This window comes from Perissodus microlepis, chromosome 11 (genome assembly GCF_051167445.1).
Source record: "Perissodus microlepis isolate ML-2025 ecotype Zambia chromosome 11, ASM5116744v1, whole genome shotgun sequence".
In the NCBI taxonomy this organism is placed as follows: Eukaryota; Metazoa; Chordata; class Actinopteri; order Cichliformes; family Cichlidae; genus Perissodus; species Perissodus microlepis.
In genome coordinates, this window is record NC_140471.1 from 20,072,068 (window position 1) to 20,088,046 (window position 15,979).

General features: G+C 38.5%; 1 long non-coding RNA gene across 1 annotated transcript in view; it reads left to right on the forward strand.

The window, feature by feature from the left end:
* The window catches only part of LOC146377656 (uncharacterized), a 178,289-nt gene that overhangs the window by 2,590 nt on the left and 159,720 nt on the right, over nucleotides 1-15,979 (forward strand). Inside the window, exon 2 of the long non-coding RNA XR_014801633.1 lies at nucleotides 3,199-3,359. This is a non-coding gene — a long non-coding RNA (uncharacterized LOC146377656). The remainder of the gene's footprint in view (nucleotides 1-3,198; nucleotides 3,360-15,979) is intronic.

A 15,979-nucleotide genomic window follows, 5' to 3' on the forward strand; every position in this document is an offset into this window, starting at 1 on the left:
AAGCTTTTTTTTTAATGAGAATGCCCTTTCTGTCTGTTCTAGTTCGGTGTGTTTATCCATACTAAGGTGAGAGCTGATCAGTGGCATTGATTTGGCTTTATCAGTCCTTAAGGTTGTCTTTTAGAGTAATGAGCCCGCCTGCAGTTGTCGGGATAAGAGACCTTGGGGAGAGATCAATAAGAAACTTATGACTAATTGTTTTAACTCTCAAACTCCTGGACGAATTTGTCATAGACCTTTTTTTTTTTCCCTTGGAGTGACTGTAAAAATATCAAAAGCTGCCCTGTTTGTGGATTATAAGCACAAATCCCCATTGCTTCCACTGAGTGTCTTTCCTAATGACTTGTAATAATCTTCCACGGGGAATGCTCTTTCTAAGGGGACATCTCAACAGTCTTAGAAAGTCCACAGCCTTTTCTATCAGCCTGTCATATAAACCAGTAGAGGGAGTCCAAGGCTTTAATCCTGTCTCTGTACTGTGGTGAGTCAGAAGCTTATTTGAGGGTTCCAGTTTAAGGCTGAGATTTGTGAAAACGTACATGTTAAACTCAGCACTAAAATATCAATTTTATGCTGTGTTAGTGAGTCAAACAGTATTTGTTCATTCAAAATGCATGAATGATTATAAGAGAGATGATTTTTTTCCCCTTCTTGAAACATCACAAGGAGGGCTTTGTAAGCATGGTGAGAAATATGGAACTTGTTTAGCTTGGACCCAATGCCCTCTCTTTCCTGTAGTGCACTGAAGCCACTCTGTTGCGTGCAAGTTGACTAATGCTACACAGATCAAGTTATTTTTGATAACAGCCAGCCATTTAAAATTTAGAGAATAAGAGGTTTTAGCCATGAATTATTCATGGTTTCTGTAGGGCCCTGAAAAACGCAGAGCTGAGAGAGGCAGGTAGAAACACAACAAATTTCTCCTCTCAATGACTCTCTTCTTGTTCTCGTCTTGCTATAGAAGCATGATTATTTTCAATCTCTTATCTATCTGAATATGAAAATTAAACCCATGTGCAACATTTTGGACTCCAAAAAAAAACAAGGGCTTTAATGTGCTTCTGGGAGTTGGGGCTCTTTGCAGGTTTTTCGTCAACATGAACTTCACTCCTTCATGGGCATTGCACAGGGGAATTATACTGAATCAGAAAAAAGCATTTTCCAAATTGTTGCAAGCAAGTTGGAGGCACACTATAATCTAAAGTGTTGTTTGTTGCTGCTTCAACGTTTCCTTAACTGGACAAGGTAGAATGAGCCTTTCCAAGACCATTAAAGTGCCCCAAAGTAGCCCCAAATAGCAGGAAAATGGAGTCCACATGCTCTTGGTTATATCTACCTAGACATGCTCTCTCTTGCATCACATCCATCAAATGTTTACATCAAGCTCTTTAACCATTCTGGTGCTTGCTTAAAGGTACATGGAAAAGGAAGAGTGAAACACTGTGTGACTTGGAGGGGAAAAAAGAAACGGTATAAGGTGATAGGTATGGAGATAGATGATAAATTTAGAGATAAGGGAACAAGAGAGAAAGGAGATGGGTGGATATAAAGAGAGAGAGGAATTTCACTTACTACATACTGTATCTCTTGTTCTCTCTCTCCCTTCATCTGGAGAGGCAGAGGGAGCAAAAGATAGTGTTTGCCCTTGCAGGTTGTAATGAAGCTGTGGAAGGATAGATGACTCACTTTAACACAGGCAGAAGAGAAATACACAGTCCAACATCACTCAGCTGACCTGAGAGTGTTTGTGTGTGGGTGCATTTAATATGAGATCCTGTGTATTTGTGGTGGTGATGGTAGGAGTGTGGCCAGATTGTGTGCGTGTGTGTGACAATAGAGACTAATGCTGATTGCATGGGAGACTGAATGGAGTGATAAAGGTGTCATTAGGTAGACAGACAAAGATAGAGAGTGGATGTGTTCCACGGTTGGAGTGTGCACATAGCCCTTGTGTGTGTGGGTTGTTTTTTTTTTTACCATGCAGTATAACTCTGTGTGCCGATATAACACGGGCATTTTTCTGTGTGTAAGTTCAGTGTTTTTTGCAAGTGCCAGCATAAGCATGCACCTGCAAGTGTGTTTCTGTATGAACGCGCTTGTGTGTCTGTACGAGCGACTGCATCATAGAGAGACAGATAGAGGCGTCACCACGCAGTTAGAGGGCTTGGTGCCACGTCAGCACTTCTGCAGTTCAGCCAAGGACTCGTGCACACTTTGTCCATCCGTCTCCACAATTCTGATGGAGGGAAAGGGAGAGGGGGAGAGAGAGGAAGAGGGAAAAGATGAATGCGCTGTCTAATAGATGGCTGGAATCGGGAAGAGAATATGAAATGGGTGGATGAAGGAATGACTGATTCCAAACTTTGTTTGCTCAAATACCCTGCAATAGATCCGCTTGTACCACTGCCAAACAAGCCACGCCCTTTTCTGACCCAATCATAGTCCAGCTTAATTTTTTTAGCCATTGAAGGATGCTGAGTTACTGAGTACTTAGTTCACCTTTTCCTGTAGAAAAATGAACCCTTCTTGCTGATAGTCTTTGCTTTTTAGGGTTTTCTATAGTTTCATAACCTTGCTATGATAGTCAGAACCACAGAATAAGAGCTCTTGTTCTTTAAAGAAGCCTTCTTCATAGAGTCACAACACACTAACAGTTGTTTCGTCTTTAGATAGCTACTGTATTTTATTCTTAGTACATACTAGCTTATGTTACTATTACTGCAGAAACATGAAATCTCCTACCTGAGAACTGTGACCCTGACTCTTTGGATGTTTATTCAGTTCACTTCAATTTTATTTAAATAGCGGCAAATCACAACAAGGGGCTTTATATTGTAAGATAAAGACCCTGCAATAATACATTTGTGTGAGTTATTGGTAGTGGATGAGATGCAATCCTGATCAGTCTTAGGTGTAACAGGGATTTAAACTGTGTGAAATATCACAACTAATCATAACTGCAAATCCCTCTGAAACGCTAGACAGTAACCTATGCCGTAACCTGATGTGTGCCTTCCTGGATGTAGGCCATATTGTGTAGTTACTCAACCTAGCTATTTTGCATCTTTACTTTTTTACATCATTATTTAATATTCATTATATTGATGTCCACGATGGATTTTCTATTATTCAACTGTCCTTTGTTACTTATCCCCCCCTTGCTAAAGATGTCCTTTTCCTGTGCACTTATTCCCACAGAGACAAGAGAGATATAGCAGAGCAATCAACAATATTTGAGGAGCAGATACATGAACATGGATTACATTTTTATTCCACAAAAAGCCCACGAAAATGACAGTAAAGTGTAAACTGCACCCAGGCCACAAACAGCTACCATGCAGCGACTGCAGAGACAGCATGTGAGTACAAAGCTCGCAGTGAAGTACCCAGAGTGATGTTAAAGCTGAGTGTCTGCCAAGCCCAACCGAGCAGCCAAAGCTTGATTTTCAGCAGGTAACAAAAGCAGAGATGGGCGGTCAGCTAGTAGCTGTTTCTACAGTTAAGTGGTCTTTGGGCTGCTTTGCAACATGCCTTTTGGCTTTCTATTAATGCTGAAGCTAAAATAAGAGTCTTGTGTTGATAGGAAATTGTATCAGTGCGCAGTACTGTAGCCTGAGGTTTATGTTGTTATCTGGTAATTAAGTAACAGTGCATCTTAGACCATAGTGCAGAGTAATGCAAAGGTAATGTGAGGAATTATTTTCTACAGGGAGCAAATAAGTAAAGTAATGCATTATGTTTAAAAAAAAAAACGTTACAAGCAATGTGTAATGCATTACTTTTCAGAGTAACAACCCCAACACGGCATTGAATAATAGCGCCAGACTAATGTGATTCATTTTTCTTTTGGAAAATATCTCAAAATATATTTAATTTTTACCTTTTACTGTAATCAGCAGTGCATTTTGATGTTGAGTACCTGTGTATTTTTGTCTGCAAACACATGCTTCATGTTGACATAGTTGTCACTTTTACTCTGAATCAAGGCCTGTCAGATGCCACGTTCATTCAGCCTTCTGTGTTATGGAAAAAGATTTCAAAATATTGAATCTAAACTCAAAGATAATTATATCATGTGGAAGGTTACCGTCAGAGCAGTTTTCTCCTGTTGTGATATGCATCAAAAACACAAGCAGCAGGAAGAGTTTAATGCCGCCTAACACGGTTTGACTTGCCTATTAAAGGGCACAAGTGGGAGTTAGATTGCGAGAAAAAGCTGAGAGGCACAAGACAGTTTGTTTTCATAAGCATCCATTTTATCTGTGCGTGTGAATGTGAAGCAGACCATGTTTAACAGTTGGCCCGGGGAAATGTCATTCACCACTTGCTACATGAGGTGATGTAAAAGGGAAGTTATTTTAGATGGGACTGATGGAACAGCGTTTTATCTGTTTTCTTTGTAGCCTCAGTGTTTGCCCTACTGTGAAACAGGTAATTTTGTTGTTCTTGCCTTAAAAAATATCTTTAGATCAGAACTCATTGGAAGGGCATTAAAGCCTGTTGGGAGCAGCTGGGAGCAATCTTTGGTGAGTTGCAGTTATCAGCAAATTATTCATAGCCTATAATTCATTTACAGAAACACAATATCAAATGTTGGCACCAAAAAAACGGGCTTTTCTTGAATAGGTGCTACTTTTGAATGCCAGAAAAAGTTGGGGTCAGACGCATGTTTACAATGGTGTTGCATCACATCTTTTAACAAAATTCTGTCAGCTTTTAAGAACTGAGGAGACCAATTGCTGTAGGTTTGAAATCAAAGTTTTTTTCTCCTGCTGGATTTATCTCTACTAGATATCAAAGTTTAGCTGCTCGATAGTTCAGAGTCTTGACATATTTTTCATTCAATAGTGTCTCAAATGTTTTCAGTAGGTGACAGGTCTGTTGTCATCTATTGTATTAATTTGGATTGGTTGAAGTGGCGTCAAGCTATGTTGAAACAGTCGTCAGAAATGTTACTGATAGCTTTTTAGTGTCTCCTGCCACAGAATCGTGCCTGTTTTTATTGCAGTGCCACTGGTGGGCCCAAAGGTGCCCAGTGATTGCACTGAATTTTTTTTACAGTCGGGGACAGATTGCAAGTTGTTACAGAGACCCCTTTAGACCACTAGGTGATTGGTGGAAGGCAGCCTGTCTCCAAACAGTTGACTGATTCTGGCTGACTGCAGTCACATTCAGATTGATTGGGAAAGGTTTGCAAATAACTGCTGTCTACTTTTTAAACGCAGACAGAACGTCAACATGTTGCAGTCAATCTGAGTCAGTCTGCAACGATGAACGCAACTCATCTATGATGCATCTCTTTGGAATAGGGGACTCAACTCAGCTGCTTTCCAACTTGCACTTTTCTGACTATATTGGTTATATTAGTGTTTCCCAACCTTTTGGAGCCACAGCACATATTTCACATTTGAAAAATCGCACCACCAAACAGAAATGTCACAAAAAGCATATTGATCATTTTCCCCCATGCATCAGGCATAGCAGAATTGGCTCAGTTTGTCCCCAGTATACCTTTTTTGCATTTTTCCGATCACTACTCATGCTAGGGGCTTCATCCGCATTGGAATTTTCTTCAGGACCCAGATCAGATTGACAACTTTTTCTTTTCAACAATTTATCTATTGCTATTACGCACTGCACCGTCTCACAGCTTGACTATTATGTAATTTCTTCTTCACCTTCTTTTGTCTTACTGACAGTTGGCAACCCATTTAATTAGAGCAGGTAGCTGCACTGCCCTCTAATGGAAGAGAATGTAATTGAGAGTACTAATCAGGTGGAACCAGATAATCTTCCACGGCACACCTGATCATTTCTCATGGCACACCTATGCGCCGCGGCACAGTGGTTGGGAAACACTGGGTTATATATTAATACAAAAGCAAGGATACCGAGTGCCTACGTCATGTTGCAACTGCAAATTTCTGTTTTAGATTTATATGTTTTGGCCAGATCCTGAATGTATGTTAGTAGTTAATGCAAATTTCTGTGTATGTAGATTGCAACAGTGATTCATCACAAACAGTTTGCATGCAATTATCAGCTTGATGCCACTCATTCACAACTCATAGCAGACTGACTCCATCTTATTGCTGTTTTGTAGCCCATCTTGATGCAACAAAGTTGCCTTGACTCACAGTCCCTGTGTTCACAATTCACAAGATCACAATTTCATTTCTCACAGTGACAGTAACTTTGGTCTCTAACCACTATTTTCCCCAGCACTGTGCATAGTAGGTGATGGAATTCACGTCTTCTTTTGAAGTTTGCTTAGTTGTGTTACTGAACTGCTGCCAGTTAACCTAATTAGCTGTAAGGTGTTCCAGGGTTTCACACAGCATCCCAACCTTTATCAAAAAGTTTTCTAATAAGGAAAATGCCATTTGTATATCAGTAGGATAAGAGAGCTCCAACACTCCAGCCAGCTTGTATGTGCAGTCTTTGTTTCGTGTGGCCGTTAAAATATCCCTCCAGTTGGTGTGATTTTTTTTGTCACCCCTCTTGTTGCGTGCCAGCAGTAGCTGTTTTATGACTGGAAATGAATAATATTCATCTCACACATGCTACCCAGAAATATGTCAGCATGATGATTTGTTGGAGGTGACACTCGCTGCACTCATTAATTCTTACTCATGAATTTTTAATACAGCATGACATTATGGTATCATAATAAAGTAGGCACAAAAGTCTAAACAGCAAGCAACAGATTTGATTAATTTATGTCATTTTTTTCGATTTTACTTTTAACTGTAGAAGTTTTTAAACATGCACATCACAAAAGTGTGTTTTTTTTAATCTGTCGCTGTGATCAACACTCTTCTCTGGAAAAATATTCACCAAATTAGAGTTAGTATCCATGAATAAAAATACAGTAAGTGAGTATTCTGCAGGTAGACGCAAGCAAATTAATCATTTTTAATGCAGCTAGACAGCTGGGAAAAAAAGTTTGAGGTGATGAAAACAGATTTGAATTCAAAATGTCAAGATACCCATTTGAGGTTTCAAGAATTTTCATTCAGGGTGGAAAACCAGCTTAAGTCTGTGTGCATATACTCCAGCTCACAGAGACATTTGAGGAATGTATGCACGAATATATTTAATGTGATTTGATAAATGCATGGGAAACTGTGTTAATTTTAGATGCCCCTTTTTAAAAATGTATGAACTTAATTTATATTAAAATGTAAGTTCAGCTTTGAGCTAGTTTAACATTTGCTTCAGAGCTGCTTAGAAACTATCAGGGAACAAACAACACTCCAACGAATTTGTCAACTTGAGATAATTGTCAATGGAAAAGTCATTAGCAACACCAAATTCCACACAACATATTAATTTGTTTGTTTATGAAAGCAGTAGGAAAACTCCAAATATCTTCAGCTTAAATAATTTCCCCAAATCTTCATGTTTAAATGTGCTCAGTGTAAAAAATGAGATGTTCATGCTAAATTGAGCCTCTGTAAAGGTATAGCAGTATAACATGGCACCCTTTAGCTCCAGAGCTCTCTTTGGTCTCCTGTTACTTCTAAACAGGGCAGTAATACAACTGTTTTCTTACCTTAGAGGGTGCACAAGGCTAAACGGTTGAAATGGGAAAGATGGAGATTTGAAGGGTTACAAGAAGAGAGGCGAGGTGTCCTTTAGTCATGGGGTTATGAAGCATTTTATCACAGCTTTTTTCTGACTCTGCAGCTCCTCTGACATTATCAACTTCACACTTTGTGACAGCAAAACTCTGTGAAAAAACAGCAACACTGCAGTCTTCAAACAAATGCCTCAAACATTAATACATCCCCAAGCATTTTGTAGCCAAATTATCTTTGTATGCAAATCTGGGATCAATTCTCTTTTGATGAGGGGAAAAGCACCAGTTCAGTCTGGCGGTCTGCTGTTGTTTACATTGTGTTCTAGTTTTTAACAGCTTCATAATCAAAGGCTTTTCTCTTCCTGCACCGTGATGAACTCTGAGCTGTAATAGAGGAATAAATTGAAGTGCTGAGATTTCAGCATACAATTTTGTTTTATCTCCTGCTCATTATCTTACACACAGACATACACATGCAGACACAGAGTATGGATGCAGAAGGACATAAAGAGCACAACACAAATGCTGTCTAGACACACAGTTTTAAACATGTGCATCCTTTCCTTAAGACACTCTAAAGCATTTTGTTCAAGCAGTTCTGATGCAATTTTCCCCAATGTGATGATTTCTCCACACTCAGCTCTTCTGTTATTACACACTTTTAACTGCAGACTCCAATTAATTAATCTAGATCTTCAGTTGTTGTCTGCCCTCTTGCCGGCTGGTGATAAATCACATAACCATTCAGTATTCTCCTCTGATGCAGTAAAGGAGGTGGATATTTTGTGACTCTTTCATTATCTATACAGTAAGTAAGCGGTCATGGAGTTAATAAATGGGTTTAGGGCAGCTTTATCTTCCAATAAAGAAGAGTGTAGTGGGTTGTTACTGTGGATCTACCTGCATTTATTCATTATAGTAACAAACTCTACCTCAAAAAAAATGTCTGCCTACTAATATTTAATGATTAGTTAATCCCTGGATTGTCTGGTTGTTTAATTTACCCTTAAATTTCTCAAATAACTGTACCAAATGTTTACTTAGTTATTTTTCTTTTTGCTGAATTGTTGGTATTTAGATTAGATGAAACTTTATTAATCCTGCAGGGTTCCTGCAGGAAATGTTTGGTATGGGGTTTTAGAGAGGAGTAAAAAGGGACATCTGTGACTGATCATCATTGAACAGAAGTCTGAAAATGGCATGAAGATGAAGATGTTTTGTCTGAGGACCACGTCTAGGGAGGCATCCACACTAGGACTTCAATATTTGGACTTTCTATCTGCTGTTTTAGAACTGAAGAAGTTTTTTGGATGAAATATCTTTATGAAACAAAAAGAAGTGTCTGAACATCTTTAACACAAGCTATCAGCCCCCAACCAATCGGGGCAGATGGCCACCCCTGCCTGAGCCTGGTTCTGCTGCAGGTTTCTTCCTGTTAAAAGGCAGTTTTTCCTTTCCACTGTCACCAAAATGAGCTACATAAACAAAAGTCAACTGTATTAAAACTGAACATTGTCCAAGTAGCTCCAATAAACACAAACTCTATTTATGTGTTGTGTTAATAGGGAAAATTCTCATTGCAATAAAAATAATTTAAACAGTCAAGCAATTATCAGACCAGACTTAAACTGCTTCAAAGTCATTATTAGCAATTTTTTCAATAGAATCATTCTAATAAAAAGGCAAAATAGTTCAAATCTTTTCACTGTTGCATATTTTATTTTAATTAATTGTATGTTTTTTAAACTTGTTTACAGTTTTACTAAACCGATTCATATTCCACAAATTCAAATCAGCAAATGTCTGGCAACCACATTAAGCTAGTAGCCATATACTACTAACAAGTGAGACAGTGCAAAAAAAGTCAACGTGTACACACAGGAATCGTATATCATATTATATGATATAATACTAATTGTCTACACTATTAACAGCGTGCCATGTAGTTCCATACTTCTCCATATCAGGAACAACAAATGCATCCAGTTTAAGCATGTGATGATTCTGCTGTGTTTGTGTTAATGAAGGCAGAAGATGGTGTTTATTTGGAGCTGCTTAATTAGCAGCAACCGTAATGAAGCCACATGGGACACAGTGTTGGTATCTGGACAGCCAGGATATGATGATTATTTAGACTGGATTTGTCCAAGAAGCCGTTCTTTTGAGTCTCCATACAAGCAAATACACAATACAGAGAAGCACACGGCCTCACACACACACACAGATACACAAGCTTTCTTCTGCTGCCAGAAAAGGTGCGTGCATCTTCTATGTGTGTTTTATGTGCGTGTTTGTTTATCCCTTTATATTCAAATGTGTGTCTGTATTGTGTATGTATTTATCTGCACTGTATGTGTGTGTGCACGTGTGCGTGCGTGTGTGTTTCAGCTATTTGAAGAAGAGCTACCAGGGACATTGCAGGGATTAGCCTGATTAAGACTGGTTAGTTGATTGTAGTGACAGTATAGCTAACTGTTTTATATCTGCAGGAATTTAATTTCTTTCTGACTTTCATTAGCTTGTGTGGCATTAAATATAACCCAGTTACAAAAGGAAATATAAACCGAATAAAGTAATTATGGTAATATACATTCGATTTTTTTTAAAAATAATAGCCATTGAAAAATCTATAAGACCTCAGTCATTTAAATTTGTCCTGGGAGGTGCAGGAAATTAATATGTAAATGGAAGAATCACACTTTATGTCAATGTGGGTGTTCAGAATAATGAGGACTCAAACAGGCATAGGTGCATATATTATTGCAGAAGAAAAGGAAAGGAGACGAGCAACAGTGAAAATGCAGCTGTATGTTTGCAAGCCCTGTTTTATAGAGAGAAAACATGGAGATTTTGTGTGCTTTTGTGTCTGTAAGCCCAAATAGTTTTGTATATGCGTGCGTTGTCCCAGGGACAATGCTACTTGTTTGTGTTTTAACGATGCTGGGCAGTAGTTGAGCAGAAACAGCAATAAGACTGACAAAAGTCATGTATTCCTCATCACTCCAGTCATTTCCTCTTTTACTCAGTTCTCTTCCCGTCTCCTCTTCATCCTCCCACTGTCCCCTTCCATTATTGCTTCTCATTTCTCTTATCTCTAACACCTCCCTTCTAAGCCTCACCGATAGAAGCGACAACAATGCTACATGCCCAGTTGTTAAAGATCTACATCGATGCCTTATTTATAGGTTTCAAAGCATTTTCTTACCTTTTCATTTGTATAGAGGAAGAGGGACTGGGACTGCCAGGTTTAATAAATTTACCTGTCTCTGTGATTTTTTTTTAAACCTTTAAGTCATTTACGTTGCAATCACTAATATGTAAGTATATATAAAACCGACAGTTATCCTCTTTAAGGCTCCACTTTCTTTTTCATGTCTGTTTCATTATAGTCTTAAACTCCCTGCAGGATAAAAACTGCATCGCATTCAAGCTCTATATTGAAAATAATAGCTTGAGTAACATGTTTTAAAGTTCCCTTCAAAGTGTTCAGGTGAACAACGGGGACTCATGAGAACAGCACCCCATCGCTATACATCTCTGTCTGCATAGGGATGATGATTCTCTGCCAGAGTTTATGAGGACGATTTCTTAAAGTGATTTACAGCCCTCTAAAGCACTGCTGTAAAAATCCACAAATCATCAGGGTTTGATTTTATTACAGTCAACGCAGTACAAACAAAAGTTCACTTCATCACCTGAGGGTGGAGGTATTGAGCTCTGCAATGCCTTCTCTCCATCTGTCTCTGCAACCTGAAGAAACTGCGCTACAAGGTTAACATCTGTAGGAGTCAGGAAGAGAGGGAAGGCGGCAGAGGAAAAGTGCAATGAGGTAAAGAGGATGGAGGATAAAAAAATTGGGGAGAATATCAGAAAAGAGCAGAGAAATAGAAAAGAAGGCAAAGATACAATGATATCGGTAGAAAATATCAGGAAAAAAAAGCTGAGTAAATGCTAATTATATAGAAGAAATAAAATACATAAAAAGTATACATATGCGTTTATAAAATATGCTGACAATGAAATGGTTGGAAAGAGCTAGAGAGTGAAAAAAGGAAGGACCAGGAAGACTGATGATGGGGATAGAAAAGAGAGCCACAGAAATAAGAGATCAATACTTTACTGCTGGGTGCTGAAACGGTGGTGGCAACTGTCTCCCTGAGTTTCCTTCTTTGCTAGACACACACACTCACACATACATTCACAGACACACACACACTGAGTTGTGTATCCATGAATTGAGAGTACCTTCCACTGGCTGACATCAGTTTCCTGGGGATTTATCCTCACCTTTACCATAACATCTTCTAATTGTAACCTTAACTTCACCTTGTAACACGTGTCTAATGATTTACTTTCTCTCCCTGTAAGGAAGCCATCATCCCATAATGCGATTGTGTCCCCACAATATGAGTAATACCTGGACCACACACACAGATGCAGACTCAGACTCAGCTCCCACAACCCATTCCCAATAGACGTATGCTGAAGCCAACATACGCAGGCACACAGAAGCTAACTTCAAGCCTGAGTGGCAGAGTGTCTCTAACAGTTAGAATGATAGAAATGCAGGGCGTCCCCTGAATTGTAAGGAATATCTGTTAAGAGTGCTGTTTTAACTGTAGTGAATGAGTATGAAACTGTGTCCTTTACGTGCAGCATATGCCAGGACCGGTCAAACATTATTATATTATACATATATAATATACATTATACATATATTTCTTGAAAAGCGAGCAAAGTCAATGTGGTGAGGTGAAATGCGATGGGAATTTTTTTTTCAGAAAATAGGCCTTAAAGGAGTAAGTATACATATATATGTAAGTATACATATTCCCTCTGAATGTTCTGATTGAGAATTCAATCCTCATCCTCATCACTTCTCTCCTCTGTCAGTCTCTTTACCAGGAAATATGCTGGTGGTAATGCCCTGGGCAAAAAATGTTTGCAATATTCTTCAAAAAGCACTTTTCTATATGTATTATCCATTTATAAGTGTTTGGGGAGAAACAGTCCAGTCTGAAACTCATAATACAATTTGTGTTGCCAAAGCTGCAAGGTCTCTACATACGATACTGTACTGTATGTCACATTTTCCTCACTGAATTCCTCCTGCATGGGCAGAGCGCCAGTGTAGAGCTTTGTGGCACCTTATCACAGCAATCTCCACTTACCACCCACCCTTGCAGATTTTTCTTGACGTGACATTGTTGAAGCATTTCTCCACTTCTTTAGTTTTTGTTCCTACACACAACAATATACTGTTCTTGGATTTATCAGAGGGTCAGACTCCTGTGTACTTATTTGAACCATGTCTGCTTTTTTTGACACTCGAGTACCAAAGATAACTGTTCTTAATAAGTGATGCGGTACCATCTTGCAGTTCTGTCCAAAGAGGAATGTCGATGTGTTGATCCACATCTGCTGTCATTGTAGGGACTAATACACTGATCCAATTTTAAAGGTCCTGGTAGGCCCTCTGTGCTGCTGACTCCTAGCTCATCAGCAATTAGGCGAGAGAGTGTTTAAGCTGAGGGAGAGTAGAGCTACTGTGCCAAAGTTGCCAATCTCTTGACAGCGTCTGAACTATGTGTTTGTGGCCTCCTAGTTTTTAAGTAGAAGCATTTATTGCATTAACCTTTTGACTCACTCTTCTGTTTGTGACCAACTTTTTCTTTGAAGTTATAACATTGGCTTTTCTGTGTCTTTAAGCTTTTTGATAAAAAGAGAAAAAAAAACTTTGCCTCCCAGTCTCCTTTTTCACACAGACACTTTTATTGTTACCTCCTCACATCCTCTGAACTTCCTTGGGAATGTAACACTAATCCTATCAAAAAGTCAATCCTACCAGTTAATTGCGTCCCTTCAGTGTGGCTTTGGCGGCGTTATTGATCTTAGACCAGTTTGGAGTTAATCAGAGCCTATTATAGTATCTTAGTTCATCCAATTATTATTTCTTATGAAAAGATTTTTGCTATGAAGAGGGGTTAAAAGAGAAATTAAAATTCATTCTTCAGCGTTTATAAGCACACGCTATTCTTGCTATTCCAGTGTGTGGAAAAAAAGCTCTTTAGCAAGAATTCCACAAATATTTTATATCATTAGTTTGTGGAATAACACAAGGCCCCAGTTGTTTTTCCAAGTTAGAGATGTATGGAGATGTCCACATCCTTTTCAAGTAAAAGGTGCTTTAACCCAAGACCACACAAGAATCAAAACAACCGTATCACTGCACACTGAGAACTGAGTACCGTATTTTTCGGACCATAATGCGCACTGGATTATTAGACGCACTGTCGATTAACTGGTCTGTTTTCATACATAATGCACACCGGATTATAAGGCGCAATAAGGGAAACAAAACAGTCAGATAAGTCAAATTTTACTCAACTCATTCTTCTTGCGTCCTCCACTTCCGTACCATTGATTCATTAATGTTGAATTCTCTTGCAGCTGCTTTATTCCCATGTTGTTGCAGCATATTAATGACTAACCTCGTATTGTGGATGGATTATTTCAGTTGTTCTTCTCACTGAAGTTTGGTCCATTTACAGCATCCTGCCATGCGATTGCATTTGTCCCCCACCATCGGGAACCCTCAAGTTAACTTTTATTGAGTGGAAAAAAGTTAGCTTTCATCCTCCAGCTTCACTGTGTTTATGTTATGCTAACATAGCTGTGTCTCTAGCGATCAAGTAGCACATCATTATATACCAGCTAGCCCAACTTCAGTAACTCTACAAAAGTCACTGCTGTTTAGTTTTCTGTCTTCATTTATGTTGGAAGTGATAGCAGAGCTGTACATTTTAATTTTTTCAGAAATCTCTGAGTCAGACCATGGTATATGACAGGGGTCAGCAACCTTTAACACCCAAAGAGCCACTTGGACCCGGTTTCCACGCAAAAGAAAACACTGGGAGCCGCAAATACTTTTTGACATCTAAAATGAAGATAACACTGTATATATATATATATTTTTTACCTTTATGCTTTGTGTGAACAACTAAAGTATGTAAGTAAGTAAAGTTTATTTATTAAGCGCTTTTCACAGACAGGCAGTCACAAAGCGCTGTACACAAAGATTAAGATAAACAATACAATCAATAGACATTATACACAATGTAAAAGATCAAATGTAAATAATGTAAAGAATATAAAATACGTAGATCAACAAAAGGCATGTTTGAACAGAAAAGTTTTTAACTGCTTTTTAAAAGAATCCACAGAGCAACTAAGGTGTGTTGCTTATGAAATCCATGAAGTGCTACAGAGAAAATTACATTTTATTTATGTAATTAACACATTTTGAACTTGAAATATAACAGAAGGAAAGACACCCAGCTGAACTAAAATGATCCATGTAGCAAACAAAAACTGTTGTGAGCCACCACCCTTATATCGCCATTGGGCTTTTGGAGCCTTGACCTGACTTTTAAAAAATAATTGGAAAAAAAGCACTATGCTGCTAAAAAAATATAGATATTTTGCAAAATTCTGCCTAAATATGTATTTTACCTGGTTAATGTGTGTGGCGGGGCGTGGTCTGCAGCGCCGCTGCATAATCACGCCTCGCCGCCTTAAAGTCTGTGCTCTCTCTACTGTTGTGTTGTCGGGCTGTGAGCTCAACAACTTTTAACTAACTAACAATTAGCTAACTGCAGCCATAATTTATGCATTTTATGGGTCAAAAACACTTGATAGGATTGAATAGTATCTCACTGCTGTATTTAGAACTCATGTTATTTACTCATAATTACTACAGAAAACTGTGGCATCATGAGGGTTTTGTAGCTAAGCTAGCAAGCATTTTAATCGATAAGTGATTTGATTTGAGGAGTTTGGGTTGCTAAATGTCAGAGAAAATGTTTCTGAGTGCTTGAAGAGCCTAACAGAGTGTGCATTTATTACCAGTGCTGATATATGATAAAAACTATATTTCATGTTTTAAGTAAAAAAAAAGACAAAATACTAGTTGGAGATGTTGCCAGTTAATTTGTATTAGAGCACTGTACTACTACCACTACTACTGCTACTACCACTGCAGTGTTATATATGTGTGACAATGGCTTCTACTTTCCTGTGTCATGTAAATCATAACAGTGGGACTGCTTTAACAACATTAGGATCCCAAAACTGAAGATAAACGCATTTCAGCTGTGACTGTATTGCTGTGATTGATTGTTTTACTTATTATACCAGTGATTTCCCCACCGTGTTGTGTCAGAATGTTTGCTGTGAAAAACAACTTTATGATTCTCTTTTTGAGGCTTTTATGTTTGCTGTTGCTTTACTACTGGCCTTCATTGTAAATGTCATTGCTTCATCTGACTTTACAAATCGTGTAGTCTTTCTTCTACTTACTATAAGTTACACAAGAATATGAGTGGTCAAACCACTCTA